Source organism: Cupressus sempervirens, chromosome 8 (genome assembly GCF_028749045.1).
Source record: "Cupressus sempervirens isolate cs-2001-9-10 chromosome 8, ASM2874904v1, whole genome shotgun sequence".
Taxonomy (NCBI): domain Eukaryota; kingdom Viridiplantae; phylum Streptophyta; class Pinopsida; order Cupressales; family Cupressaceae; genus Cupressus; species Cupressus sempervirens.
This window is the reverse complement of record NC_143125.1, coordinates 656,708,467-656,724,175: the sequence shown is the minus strand read 5'-3', so window position 1 is coordinate 656,724,175 and position 15,709 is coordinate 656,708,467. Positions and strand designations below refer to the sequence as shown.

The 15,709-nt window shown below is 33.3% G+C and overlaps 1 pseudogene; it reads right to left on the bottom strand.

Annotated features, from left to right (window-relative positions):
- Positions 1–15,709, bottom strand: part of LOC149544150 (uncharacterized) — a 314,863-nt pseudogene that overhangs the window by 281,598 nt on the left and 17,556 nt on the right.

The following is a 15,709-nucleotide window of genomic DNA, read 5'->3' as shown; positions in this document are numbered from 1 at the left end:
CGAACAACTGACAACCCTTTTGCATGCACCATCTAAGTTGCATAGCGGAAATCATATGAAGGGATACAGGTCTCTTCACTCCAAAGATCTCCCTAGAGATACCATCATCATCTACACATTCCACCCTCTTCTATTGACAATCCATCTTGGCACTGTGGGCATAAAGCCAATCCATGCCAAGAACAACATCGTAAGAACCTAGAGGGGTAATGCATAGATCAGACATTGTGGACATGTCTCCAATCTGCATCTGACAATTCTGCACCATGGAACTAATTGACACTCTAGCTTCTGAGGCTAACTCTACTTCCCAACTGACATCCTGTCTAACTGCCACTAGCCCACAACACTCCACTACATATGGAGATATAAAAGAGTCAGTAGCTCAAGAATCAAATAAAATTGCAACCATACAGCCTTGTATAATACCTGTAGCCTTGGTAAGTGTGGCCTGATGCTCTACCTCGCAGTTGTCAAATGCTACAAAGACTCTGTGGGATCTGCCCATGTCACCAACTGTTGGCTCTGAAAAGGCCCCTCTTTCTCCACCGGATGCCTGTCCCTGTGGACAATCTCTAGCAATATGACCCATGCCACCACAAGTCTAGCATGGTCCTCGCATATAAGATCGTGCACCCTATGATCCAGACTGCTGTAGGCCTCCTGACCTACTAGATCCACTATATCCACCCCTAAAAGACTATTGAGTCTTCACTGACTGTGACTATGGGACCTATAATTTTTTATCCTATTTGGGACTCTGAAACTACAACTGCTTGGGCTTGGAGCCCTGATAAACCTAAGAAGGTTAGTTTTGTTGCTACTACTGTGGTTTCTGCTACTAAGTCTGTTGGCCCTTAGAGGACCCTTCTATATAGTTCTGATTCCCTTTCCAAGGGGGTTTTTACTGGGTAGAGTTTTGGTTCTTAGACCGATCCTATGACTCCTGTCTACCTCAAGTATCCTCAGCAACTAGTGCTATCTCCACTACCTATTTAAAGGTGGCAGGGAAGGCCATACAAATTGGACCCTGAAGTGAGAAATTTAGACCCATGATAAAGCGATGCACTCGTAGTTTCTCGTCCTTCATGTATTCCACATAAGGAAGGAGCTTGAGAAACCTACTCTCGTACTGAGCTATTGTAAGACCCCTCTGATATAGAGAATGAAACTTCTCTATTTGCTTCTATCTGAAATGCTTTGATAAGTACCTCTCTCGAAATCTCTCTAAGAATGACTCCCATGTGAGGGTATCCATCCTCACTCCTCCTATAGTCTCCTCTTGATGCCACCAATTGGAGGCATCTCCTCTTAGCTGATGGACTATTAGACGTGCCTTTAGATTACTCCCATAAGGACATAATCCAAAGCACCACTATAGGCTTTGTAACTATGCCTCTGCTACTCTCCCCTCAATGGAACCGGTAAATAATGGTGGCCCAAGTCAAATTAATTCTCTGATATCATCTCCTATATGCCTAGGAGCTCTGTCAAGTGGGGGTCCTCTCTGGTGTATTGACTCACCCTCGTGCTCACCGTGTCCCTCTAACTACCTCGGTGGGGGACTCCTAGTCCTCTCTCTGACTCCGAGTCTGTCTCCTCCGGGTCCCTCTATTTCCACTACGAGAATCTGTTTACCTAGCTGAACTACAGGTACTACCCTTTGTTGAACTACACTGATCAAAGCCTGAAGTGCATCTATAATGTCTTGGTTCAGGTTCGGTGGTGGTGGAGATGGTGGTGGTCCATCCTTCTGTCCCACTCTACCACCCCTTGCCTTATGACCTCTGCCTCGCCGGTTGCTTTGAGTAACAGGAGGCATCTACACAATTAAATCTTTGAGTTATATTTTAGAAGCATAATGGTTTAAGGTTCCTAGTGTTGAAACACAGGCTTTGATACCAAAATGTCATGCCCAAAATATGAGGGCAAAAACAAAATTTTTTTTTTTTAAAGATAAAAATAACTAGGTTCACTAGGGTTTAAGAGTTTATTCACAAAATTAGATTTACTAGTTCATCTTAAGTTTATAATCATGAGAAGAAATAAAACAATAAATTTATACTCTCATTATAAAATTGATGTTGACATTTGTTTCGTCACTACATAATTTTTACAATATAAATATTTAAAATTATTGGATGACAATTTTAATAAGCACGGGTCTAATTAAATGGAAATCTCTTAATCGAGAACCAACTTTAAGAAATATCACATCTAGACATATACCTAATTATACTTTATTTAACTTGATTTAATTAAATCTAAATTTAAAAATTAATAACAACTTCTCTATTAATGCTAACTAAAAAAAAACAAGGTCATAGCTAACACTAAGCACACTAAAAATTTTAAACATATTAATTAAATTTACTATTTAATTTAAAACTAATTTCCAAATTAATTTACAATCTAACCACTTATAATGAATACTATTTTATAATTCAACTATCTTAAATTAGATATAAACTAACTAAATTTAATACAAACTAACTAAATCTAATAAAAAACTAACTACCCACCCCATAACTCTAACACCCTACACCCTACACCCACGTCACATCTCCCTCCAATCCCCCATGCACAATTCCCTAAGACTGGATTCTTTCCAAGCACTTACCAAGGAGGTGTGGCACTTTGCCCAAACCCACCAAGCACTAACCACCCTCAAGTGTGATGTGGCGACCAAGATTAATATGGGTGGGAGAAGGCTTTAATCAAAAGAACCTCCTTTCACACTTTCCTTCACAATGTATGTCAAATCCTAGAACTATGAAAACCTATGGAGTACCAGGGTGATGTCACCCTAAGTATTATTATATTGACTTTGGTTTTAAACTCTCTCAAGTCCATACCAAGAGCTGGCGCCAAGGTAAGGAGGAGTAGTTAATGGAAAAAGTAAAGTTGGTAGGAAAAAGATATTAGTTAGTTTAATATATTAATTATTTTGTTTTGATTGAATATATTTATTTTATATGTATTTATCCATTTTATAATTTATTTATATTATTCAACAAGAATATAAAGGGGAATCTTTAAAGATTCTTTGTTACCAAAGGGGGAATTAATTTGTTTCCCATACAAAAACCAGAGAGTATTTTACTCTAAGAATTTTATTTTTCAAGTCCTTATTTTCTTAAGTATAGATTTTCAAAATGACTAAATTTCCAAGGGGATTATGAATTTTTTTTTAAAAAAAGTTAGATTAATCAAAGAGTGTAATGGTTTGCCATCAAAATAAAGCAAGAGCAAATTTTTCTCCTAATAAGCACGGAACCAAATCAAGTTCCCAACATAAATTTTTTTTTATCTTAACATTTTTTAAAAGTGAATTTTTTTTGCAAAATTGAACATCATCATTTATCCCATTTTGATATTCATTCTATATCTGAAAAGAAAATTATGAAGCTCTCAAGAGAAGCAATGTTATTGAATCACTATTTTATTGACAAACTGATTCAAAGGCTCCGTCGGGAAAGAACCAGGAAGAAAACTCGACGTCGTTGCCATTACAACAAAGTTTTTAAAAACAATTTACATAGGATTCCAATCTCAAAATTTCAACAATCCAATTAAATTTCCTTCATGTCCTTTATCAAGGGATCCATATCATTTTTTGCAATACATTTCTAAGATCATGGAGGGAATGAAATATGACTAGGTGACAAACAAACATAACAAGGAGACAAAATCAAACATTCATATCCATACTAGGTTTTCACAACAGGGTTCAACATTGAATCAAAACTAGGGAAAGGTGGATTTTTCCAACAGGAGATGTCAGACACAACACCAAAATAGGTACCCAATTGGGGCTATAACTCAAGAACTTTCGTTCTTCCATTTTTTCATGCCAAAATTCATATGTGGTTTGTGCTGACAGGTAGGGGCCCATAACACCCTACCCTCTCACCCTCTTCTCGTCTTGAGAAGAGGCTCTACATTGTTGGAGTCCAAATCAATACCTTTTCCAAAATTGGCCACTTGTACCCTATCAAAGGGTGAGTAATGCCAAAACACCCATACAAGAAAAATTTGAAATTCAAACAGAAACATGAAAGAAAAGAATTCAAGAAAAACATGGTTTCAATCCTTCCCAAGCATACCCAACACACATACAAGCATACCATTAAACAACACAATAGCATAAGCATGAACCAAGCATGAAACGTCATGAGAAACATGAACAACATGAACAAGAAGATGAAGAACTCCTACCTTCACAAAGAGGTTATGTTAAAATGAACAATTTTGAGAAGAGCTTTTCCTTCCTTGCTTTCAATCTTCCAAGACTTCTCTCTAAAAGTAGAGATTGGGTATCAACCAAAACTACTCCAAAAAGGGCCTCTAAATAAGATCCAAACTCAACCACCAAAAAGGGCAATAACTTCCCCCACTAGCCTAAAATCTAAAAGTTTCTAACTCGACCAAACCTAAGGTTAACCTCTAAGTGGAGTTGAGGTTATTCAACTCATGGAAACAACTTTCAATTTTCGCACTAAGGCAAAAATAGACTTTTTGAGTGACCTCAAAAGTCAACAAAGGGGGCTAAGGGGGTGGAAAATGCCCCCAACCCATTCCCATACCCCTTGGATATAAATATTTCATGTTTTAAGGCCTTAGGAATTGATTTGGGACCCCACAAATACTAAAAAAAATTAGGACTATCTAACAACTCTAAAATGCAGATTAAGCACTAAACTAGATTAGGGGTAACTAAACTTGATTAAGAAACAAATTAGCGAAAAGGTCACTAACTTAGTCCGAATTAGGTCCAAAGGTTACATAGTTAACCCTAACTAGCATGCTGGAATGCATATGCATATTCACGAGTGTCAAGTGACACTATAAGAACATAGTTACAAAACATTAACATTTACTGATCATGAAAAGATACATTTATACATCTCACAATACAATTAAGTTATGAACAACAAGGTTTCCATGGATCAGTTCCATTCCTCCGTCGAGTTTCTCAGCTAAAATATCTTGCACACTCATTGTACACATCAGTAGTCCCATAAAATCACATGCACATATGTATATACGTATCAGGAAATCAGATAAAGTAAAACATACATCTTTCAAATCAATCAAGATTTCTTTCGTCCTACTCATATTCTTAATCATTAAAATCTCTCAATCAAAGTGTTAATCTTGCATTTTATACTTATTTGACCCACATACATGTTCATAAAGCATTAAATGATGAACTCAAATATCTGAAAGTAAACATCACACAACATGAAATAGTATAATATGTTCGAAGCATCAGGTAGTGTCTCGACATCTCGAGTTGTCAGTATCAAAATAATAATGTATCACTATGCTACGATAGGTTGGGGCAAGGCCTCATAGTTGTCTAGCTCAAATGTAGTCAATCTTCCAACTATGGCCTCTAAATTTATTTTATGATTTGCCTCACATCTCCTGTCTTGAATTGTAGATACTCTAATTGCATAAATGGAAAGTAGAGTTCTAAGAACTTTACTTATAACTATCTCCTCACTGATATCTCCTCTAGATGCTTTGATTGCACTAACACATGCTTTAACTCTTTCAACATACTTTGCAATGTTTTCATCCTCTCTCATTATCATTTGATCAAATTGTCCTCTCAAACTTTTTGCTTTGGCTCTTCTCACATTATCATCTCCTCCATAGATTTCTTTTAGCTTGTTCCACATTTCAAAGGCAGTTTTGCAATCCTTGATGTCATCAAACTCTTCATAACTCAGAGAAGATGCTATATTGTGAGTCTTCTTTTTAGCAATATCATTGACAGATAATGTGCCAGAAGGTTCTTCATATTTTTCATCAAGGTACTTCAGCCCTATATCACCAATAGAAGCCAGATGAAGCCTCATCAATCCGTGCCATGCTAAGAAGTTGTCCTTGTTAAGTCTTGGAATTTCCCTTTTGTAAGACATCTTGATCTTTAGCTTAGATCCTTGAAATATTTTCCTGTAAGCACCAATGGCTCTAATACCAATTGTTTGGATTAAGATAGGGTAACTGAGAAAGGGGGGGAGGGGGGGGGGGGGGAATCAGTTACTTATAAAAATTAATCCGCAGATCCCTTAGATGTCTTAAAGATCTAGTTACTGCTGATACTCAGTAAAAAAATACTGTAACTTGGTAAATTAAACTATTACTTATTTTTCAGGCATTCATGCATGTAACTGAAAAAAAAATGAACACAAGAGACACCAGATTTAATGTGGAAACCCAATATGGGAAAAACCACCAAGTAACTAGTCACCAATTTTTCACTCTTCTAAAGTGAGCCCTGTTAGGAGCCAACCCTATTAAAGGTTACAATACACACTGTTAGGTGTGACCCTGTTAGAGGATTTAACCACCATGTTAGGAGTGGCCTTGCTAGAGGTCTTTAGAACAATTCAACTGAACTGTCACCTTGTTAGAGGATCTACAAAATGGTTGTTAAACCAACTCTGTTAAGAGATTTGAAATCACTACTACAATGGTTAGAAAGAAACAATGAATTAACCTGAACAAGATACAACTAAATTTGATGGTTACAGGTCTCTATTCAGCATCATTAGATCCTTCTTGATCAAATATGGCTCTGCTGCTCCTCGATGATCTTTGATCATCCTTCAAATTCACTTCCACAATAATCAATCTTCATATTACATTAATTCAATTTCCCACACTCTTAGAATTCATGACTTGACCTCTTACTTATACCATTCTGATTTTGAAGTCAGCCCATTTACATGTTATATTTACCAATAAACCATACATCAGTAGGCTATAGATATTACTCTGAAAAAATAAACGTTATTTCATAAAATAGTGAAATCCTTTACTGGCCGACCGTGCTTGGTAAATACTGCTTCTAGAAATTTCCTGAGTTAACCTTCTTGACTCGGTTAACGTTTCAATTTATCTATAAAATCCTTTGGCTGCTAAGTTTACTCAATAAGAATTGAATTCCTTCATGAGAGCTCGATAAGAACTGCTTCTGCCACATTTCTTTTGATGATCGAGTGAGCTCGGTAAGAACTGCTTCAGTCACATCTCCTTTGATGATCGAGTGAGCTCGGTAAGAACTTCTTCAGTCACATTTCCTTTGATGACTGAGTGAGCTCGGTAAACACTATCTTTTTCCTTGTTGACCTTCTTAGCTCAGTAGATACTGTCCTTTGCCTTGCTCACCTTCTGAGCTCAATAGACACTGCCCTTTGCCTTGCTGACCTTCTGAGCTCGATAGACACTATCTGATGACTGATATGACATTTGTGTGACATCAAAGACAACACACAATTTGAACAATTGTATACAACATGGGGGCCTATGGAATTTTCAGCCCTGTAGTCAGAACTTGCGGATCACATATTGCCATAAAGACACACTCGGGTCTTGGGCTCATCTCCGTGTGGTATGGGATAAATAACATGTTGAACTAGAGAAGGTTGTGAAGAAAAACCTACCATTTTTCACCTATCAAAATATGCATCGGTGTCCAAACACATATTTGAAACATGAGGAGATGAAATATTAACTTATTTTGCAGACATGAAAAGAGGGTCAATGTCATGTATATCTAGGCTAGGTAAAAAAAGTCCTAGTTTGGTTATCCCCATGATACATTGGACATTCATATGCAATAGAGATGGTATCTAAATATTATACATTGTCTTTGCCATCCAAGTGAGACCCATACTCTAAAATCAGGTTGCCATGTCTAGTGGATCAAGGTCAAACTTTTGTGTTAGAACTCCAAACTTGGATCTCAAAACATGAAGGCCAAGACTTTCCAAGATCTTTTAAAATACATATCCTAGCCAGAATATTGATGTAACGATTTGCCCTTGGATAGACCTATTTTCTAGCATATTTCTATGAATTTATGACTATTTTATTAGGTTGTTACACTTTCACCTTAATAGATTTTATTTTGGATGATTATATGACATTAGTTACTTAAATTGTGATATGTTTTAATGTATCTCTATGGGTAACTAGATGCAATATGATATAGAGATTGTGATTCATGATATCTATATTACTTATGATGATGTTAATTTCTTAAAATTATTTATTTAATATATGAAATTAAATTGAATTATGAGTTATGAGTTAATGTTTGATTATGACTTATTAGACCCTAGGTGTGGACCATTTTGTAGGAGCTCACACCAATAGTGTTATTCAATATTAGATTATTATTTATATTTCTACCCTTAGCTCATGTTTTATTTCTACTTTACCAAATAGGTTAAATTTAAATAAAATTTGATTATGCTCTTAAGTACGTGGAAGTTAGAAAATTAAATAAATAAGGTTTAAGATGTTATTTAAATTTTATGATAAGAAAATCAATTTTTAAATAAAACAAGTAAAATATTATAATCATAAATTAGAATTTTTAATATTATAAATGAATTAAAATAGATATTCAATTACTCTTTTCTAATTGATAAATCTAAATTAGCTAAATTTGAAGTAATTAAACTAAATATATAATTTTAGTCATATAATTTTTTTTGTTTTATAAATATATTGAAAATAGAAAGTATTGAATCAAATTTATTAAATTAAAATTGTTAAGTTATGAATTAGAGTGGAAAATGTATGAAAATATGAATTAAATATCAAAGAAGTGAAAATGGTCCATCAAAGATTAACACCTACATAAATATTTATAAAAAATATAGATAGCCATTGCCTTTATTTATTAAAAAATATGGACAACCATTTCCTTCACCTGCCCAAGCAACCTATCTCAACGATTTTCTTAAATTTTACATCTAACTTCTTCTAATAGCACGGATGCATTTATTCCAAGGTGGGAAATATAATGTATTTGGGAGGTGAAATATGGGGGAGAGGCCGAAGAAATTTTGGAAAAAATAGAGTGCACACAAAAAAATTGGAGCAACAGGAAGTCAAAGAATTGGGAACAACAATTCAGAAATTGCGTTATCCAATTTTTAGTCCCTGAACTAATGTTCTCGGTAGATTCAAAACAATTAATTTTCATAATAAAAACTAGTACAATTCTAAAGTTTAAATATGATTTTATTTTTTAATTAATTTTCAATCACAAATTCGGCTAATAGTAATTTTACTGGGGGATAAATTTATTTTTTTAACACAAAAATCAGGAAAATGAATTTTTGGAATGTTCTTAGTTCTATATTTCTCCACGCATGTGTTAAATCAATGATGCAAGACAAATCTTGCTGATAAGATTAACATTGTACAGTGATGGAATGACAACCATCATTTCAGATTCCAAATTTTAGAAAATTTAGCAAATCAATCCATTAACAAGGTAAAGTACTTTGAAAAGTTTTTTCTCATAGTTGTCATTCTCTAATGTGTCCGTGTGAGAGAAGAGAAAAGTAGTGGGGATCATTGGCTTTGAGGAATGAACTCTTCAGAGCCATCTCTAGCTCTAGTTTCTTCATAGAGAAAGTTAGGATATGAATTTTCTGGTTGGGCTGTATAGTGCCTTCCTCTCTTCCACTAGGGAATCTATAAAGTCCTAGACAACAATCTCGTGGCCATTGTTGTGGTCAATAAAAGAAATTAATAGCTAGGTAATTCATGATGGGTGTAGAGGACATTGTTCCTATGAGCGCCTATAGAAGTGGGAAAACCCTAATGAAACATAGAAGAAATTGAACACATCTTGACAAAATTGAGCACTGCTAGTGAAGAGCACTATTGTCAAGATGCCTTCACTTTTCACTCCCACTACTAGTCTGCTCCCTATGTTAATGAGTAGGCAACTATAGTATTCAATAAAGAATAGGTAAAGTAATATTGTTGGAAGAAATGAATATTATGCATTTAAAAGAAATTCAAATTTAATGTTAGAGTGGATAACTATCATCTGTAAACTAGGCAAAGGGCCACTACATTGAGTGCATTGAACTCATTAATGTTCTTTTATATGTAGTAAACTAGCAATTGCACCTTTGAAGGGTGCAAGGGTTATGCCGATAGTGTTATATATATGAAATGATTTCACTATATTGATGGTATAGAAGGATTTCTCGTAATAAAATATTTGATGGGATAATTTCATCTTTTTTATCTATACATTCAAGATAATTACATTTTATTTCATTTCTCATTTGATTTTGTTAGTTTCTATATAATTGTATATAGATTAGTTTTTAGTTTAGAGTACTTGTGAAAAATATAAGTAGTTTGAATATAGAGACCATCTAGAGATTTTATTCTAGACACAATTTAGATGTTAGTCCATATATAATTTCTTACTCACACATACACACTTCTTCTGTCTCCCTACCTACCTTTCTCTTATATTTCCCCTCTCTCTCTACATCTCTGCATTTCTCCTCACTCCTATTTCTATTTCTTTTCCCCTACTTCTTCCTCTTTATCTATCCCTTCACAACTATCCCCCACTTTGATATTTGATTTTGATCCATACATCACCAATCTTTTCCTATTTTTCCCTCATTTCTTCTTCCATATATCCCTTTTATATCCATCTCATTATTCTTGTCTCACTCCACTCTTATATAATTTTTGCTATCTACCCATCACTATAGTTATATTGTATTTTTTTTTGGTTTAAACAACAATAAGTATTAATCCATGAACTCCTAATAAAATTCTTACTTACATTGCTAGACTATAAGAATTGAAGATGTTTAAAAACCTTACATAAAATTTAGAAACAACAATTGTTAGAATGTTTTTATTATGTAAAATAATTTTATTTTTTGAATATTTAATAAGTCTAATTTTATTTTTCTAAATTACTATATAAATATTATATTTAAACATAGATTAATATTTAATATTTTCTAATATTTTGAGAACATAATAATATTTCATCTTTTATTTTTACCCAAACCTTATTCCTCAATCTAATTTTAATTCAAATTATAGCTCTAATCCTAATCCCTATGTATTTATATGTGAAATAAAATATGGAAATTGTAGTTGCTAAAACACAAAAATGAATAAGAAAAAAACATAAAATTGCAAGAATAGTAGAGGTATTGTGTTTGAAACCACTCTATTGTTAAATAATTTTATGGAAAAAAGAAACTTTATTTGGGGCTTTCTCTTTTATTGATAAATACATTTGTTAATAGTTCTTAATGCATAAGAAAAAAATTGATTAATTTCAAATAATATATCATACCAACGAGATAATCAATAATTTTCCAATATATTTATTATGAAATGTATTAATCAAATTATTAAGTTTTTCATAGGTTTAAAAATATGTACTGCATGGAGAGAGCAGGAGATGAGATGATGATCTTTCAAGTAAAGTGCATTAATATTGTCATCTAATGATGATCAAAATAAATACCCAATTTCTTAATTTTAATCTTAAAATTATTTTTTAACTCCAATTATTATTAAACCCTAACCCTAATTCTATAATCAATTCAACTCTACTTGAACTCTACCCTAAGTTTAACCATGACTCAAATTATGAAATTTTTTTGATCTAGATGAGAAATATATTAATATATATTATAAAATTTCAGTTTATATCTTTCAGTTTATCCACAAGATAAATAAATTTCATTATCCTAGTAATATATATCCCTACCTTCCTTCAACATACTTATCAATATGTATCTCTTCAGTTATACTCGACAACTCTGTTTTTTCTTGAATATATGGTACAGATCACCATCCATATTTTATATTAAATAATCGTTTCCATGCAAAACCCAACCTTCTATAATTCCCTTTGATTATAAAATAAATCTTTATACAAGCAATCTTCTTATTTTAGATACACAGTCTTTGCAATTTTCTTACCTTAGCTACCACAACACACACTCAAATAGTGAGAATTCCAACCTTTTAACTCTTTATCTAATATTTAGATAAGTTTATCTAACCACTCTTGATTCTAACAATTTAAATTATCACATTCTATTGATATAATAAATCCTAACACCCACTTCCAAAACTTAAGAAAGAAAAATATAGTAGAAAACATTTGCAGACAAATTTACAATACATACATAATGTTTTTGTTCATCAACCTATCAAGACTACAAGAAAATTCCTTACAAAGATATGGAACAAAGAAATAACACATTCAGCAAACATGTGGATCCACCAAAACAAAAATATGTTATTATTCTTACTAATTTTTTTAATATGATTTTTTTAAGAAAATTGATTAACTAAACTATTGATTTTAAGAAAAATATAGCTTCATCTACCCTCTCCACTCTGTAAAATCCATTAATTAGGGTAGTGAATCTAATTATATTAGGAGAACAATGAGCCTACAATATTTTAGCAACTAATCAAAGAGCCTCATCTACTCGGTTAACCTTACAAAGACCAGCAATTAGAGTAGTAAATGTAAGTTCATTTGGGGTACAATTAGCATCACCCATCTTAGCCACCAATCTAAGAGCTTCATTTACTTTGCTTACTCTATAGAGGCCACCAATCAAGGTAGTAAATTTAATTTTGTCCGGACAACAATGACCATGCCTCATTCTATTTAACAATTCCAATGCTTCATCAATATAACCCCACTCACAATATGCTCCTAATATAGTATTGCAAGTTACAATATTTGATTTGATTCCCATCTCTTCTATCTCAAAGAAAAGAAAATCAATTCTAGAGAAATTGCCACAATGGCCAAGGCTATACAATATCACATTGAAGGGTACTACACTGAGGGACATCCCCTAAGTTTTTGCTAAATGGACAATCTCCCAGGCCTTGTCTGCCTTCCCTACTTTACACATTGCATTAGTGAACTAAGTAAATTTAAGGGTATCTGGGAAAGACTTGCAACATTTCTCACTGATGTGAACTATAGTCATCTTTACCTCTTGTAATTTGTTTTCCTTTAACAATGTCAAAAATCCTTCTCTCAAAATGATCTTATTTGACATGTAGTTGTCCCTCAACATTGCATGCAATAGAGTGAGAGCCTCGTTTATCTTTCCTAATTTTACAAAAACATCAAAAAGATGATTGTAAAGAAGATTATTCAACTTTGGATATGTTGTTCTCACCTCAATGAAGACATGTAAAGATTTGTGCAGCATCTTAGCCCTTTCAAAGTGGTAAATGAGGCACTTAGCCAAGAAAAAATTAATTGAAGGCCCCAATTTTTTAATCTCATTCAGTAGATCTTTAATTTGATGAATGTAAAAATTTTCTAGTCCTGCTATTAATCTTTCCCATGCCACCTTTACCTCAACAAAAATCCATTTTACCTGATCTTGTTTGTTTATATTTCACATGCTTGCCTTTGGTGATTCTGATCTTCCATCAAGCTCACTGGCTATTAAGAGAATGCTCAATCAAAATGGGGGAGCTAGTGGTGATTTTCATCACAATCTGGTGTCTGCAGTAAATGTGATCTCAACAAAACCCCAAATGTGTCATGCCCATTTTTTTCTACCAAAAACTTATTTAAATTCATCAAATAACTATCAAGATTTAGAGTCAATATTTAAATCCACAATAGATATTTTGATAAAATGACCTTGAGCATCAGCCACTTTTTTCTAATGAAATAACTCACAAATTTAACATCCAAAATAATTTCTCTTAACTAACAATACCATAAATAACAATAACTTTTAGAACAGATTTACAATATCTCAAATAACAATAGCATCATTTCTATAATCTTTATCACAACTTCTTCTCTCATACACAAGTTTAAATATATTATCAAAAAGTTAAGATCTAAAATTTCATTCATATTCATTTGCAAGATTACAACAATAATTATCAAAACCATTCACACAAGTGCCCTTTTCCATCCTACCATAATGGCATCATGAGGACGCATGTGACCTAGCCATACCCCCAGGCAAGAGAACTCATTTCAACCAAGAGATCATGGATGCAATCCTAAGAGTTCTCTCTAAAACATTATGGAATAATTTTTCTAACAATATTTCATCTCAATAAGTAAGAACTACTATAAATGCATATAAGTTACTTATCTTTTCAAGAGCTCTCCCTTTAGATAGATCTTCATCTTCAACCCAGAATCCTTCCTCCTCTTCCTCCATCTCCTCCTTACTCCATCAAGCAAAATTTGTCTTCAAAATGTAGAGTGGTTCCATCCCCTCAATGTTTTTCCCCCTACTCTTCTTAAAACCCTCTCATTCTTCTACATCTCCCAAGCCTTCTTGAGAAGGGTGTGGGTGACATTGGTTCTCCTCCTTACCTATCTTATTCACATTAATTGTCCTTGGTTGGTGTTCCTCCGTTTACAATCTTCAAGAGAAGCTTTTGTCCTTCCAAGTCTTCACATTCTTCAAGAGTTGTCCTTCATTTTCGGCCACCTTGGTAAAAGCAACTTCTAGGTGGTCCCCCAAGTCCATAATAAGAGTATAAATGAGTAAAAATGCCCAAAACCCCTAGGTCTACCATGTGGGCATTCAAAAAATGTACTAAACTGACACTAGGAGTCATCCTAACCCTTTCAAAGCTCACTTAAAGTTTGCATACGAATTTTACTTATGTTTGACCCTATTCAAAGCTACATAACCAAGGTTTCACATAAGGACCTACATGACCCAACCTAAAACATAGTTTCCAACCTATACATCTTCCATAGGGCTTCTCACTCAAATTTCACATCTCCTAAAAGGGGGAGAAGGCATGGAGTGTCTCCTGCTTTATGATTTTCGTCACTCTTGGGAAGTGGTACCTTTGAGGTGTCATAATGAAAGCTTTAACCATGATTTGACCTAAAACTAGCCCCCAACCCTAGGTAGTATAAGTGGGTTAGATTATTTTAACCCAAAATGTACTTTAGGGTCCATTTTAACCCCTCTAAAGTCCAACTTTAGTTTACATCCGATTTTACAACAATTTGCATTGTGGCAACTTTGACTATTATAAAGAGTTGGCATAGATTCCTCGAAGATCTTTATAATCATCCTCTGCACAATTCAATTTAAACATCAGTGAACCAAACATATATATAAATATATGACTATAAACATAATTACATATCCTAATCAACCATAGATGAACACATTAGATCGATATCATATTCCAACATCATTTTCCTATGAATCATTTGCATATGAAAATCATTTACAAATATGTATCATTCATTTTATTATAACCACTTCTCTAAGTACAATATTTGCAAGAATAGTATCCATATTAGTAATTCATAACGTATGTATCATAACACCTTATATCTTACATGTACATTAATCAAATTCGTACAATTGAGTCTAAGTCTATAATGAGATGGGGTATTACATTACTTGCTCTCACTAATTATAGGATTCAAATCATAACATCCCTTAAAATAACATAACGAGTACCACTAGTATTCATTGTGTTATCTATATTCTATTCATTTCCATAGTTCTTTATTTAGAATTAAATGATACATAATTTACTTCAAAACAATAATCACATAACCCAAACTTGATTTCCATTTTCACAGTCACCTTATGTGGAATTTATTCACCACAACACAATATCTATTCAATTCAATTGGCCATAATTTTAATTACTAAAACTATCTAATTATCATGACGAGATAAGATTAACAATATAAGGTATTTATCCATTAGGTAACTCGCATTAGCTAATCAAGTTGTTAACTTATATTAGACAATCCATCCTAGTGTGAATTAGGTCTAATGCTACTAGTCTCATAACTATCTAAACTATCGTGTCATATGTAACGAGGTCCAACCATTTCTATTTGTAATCA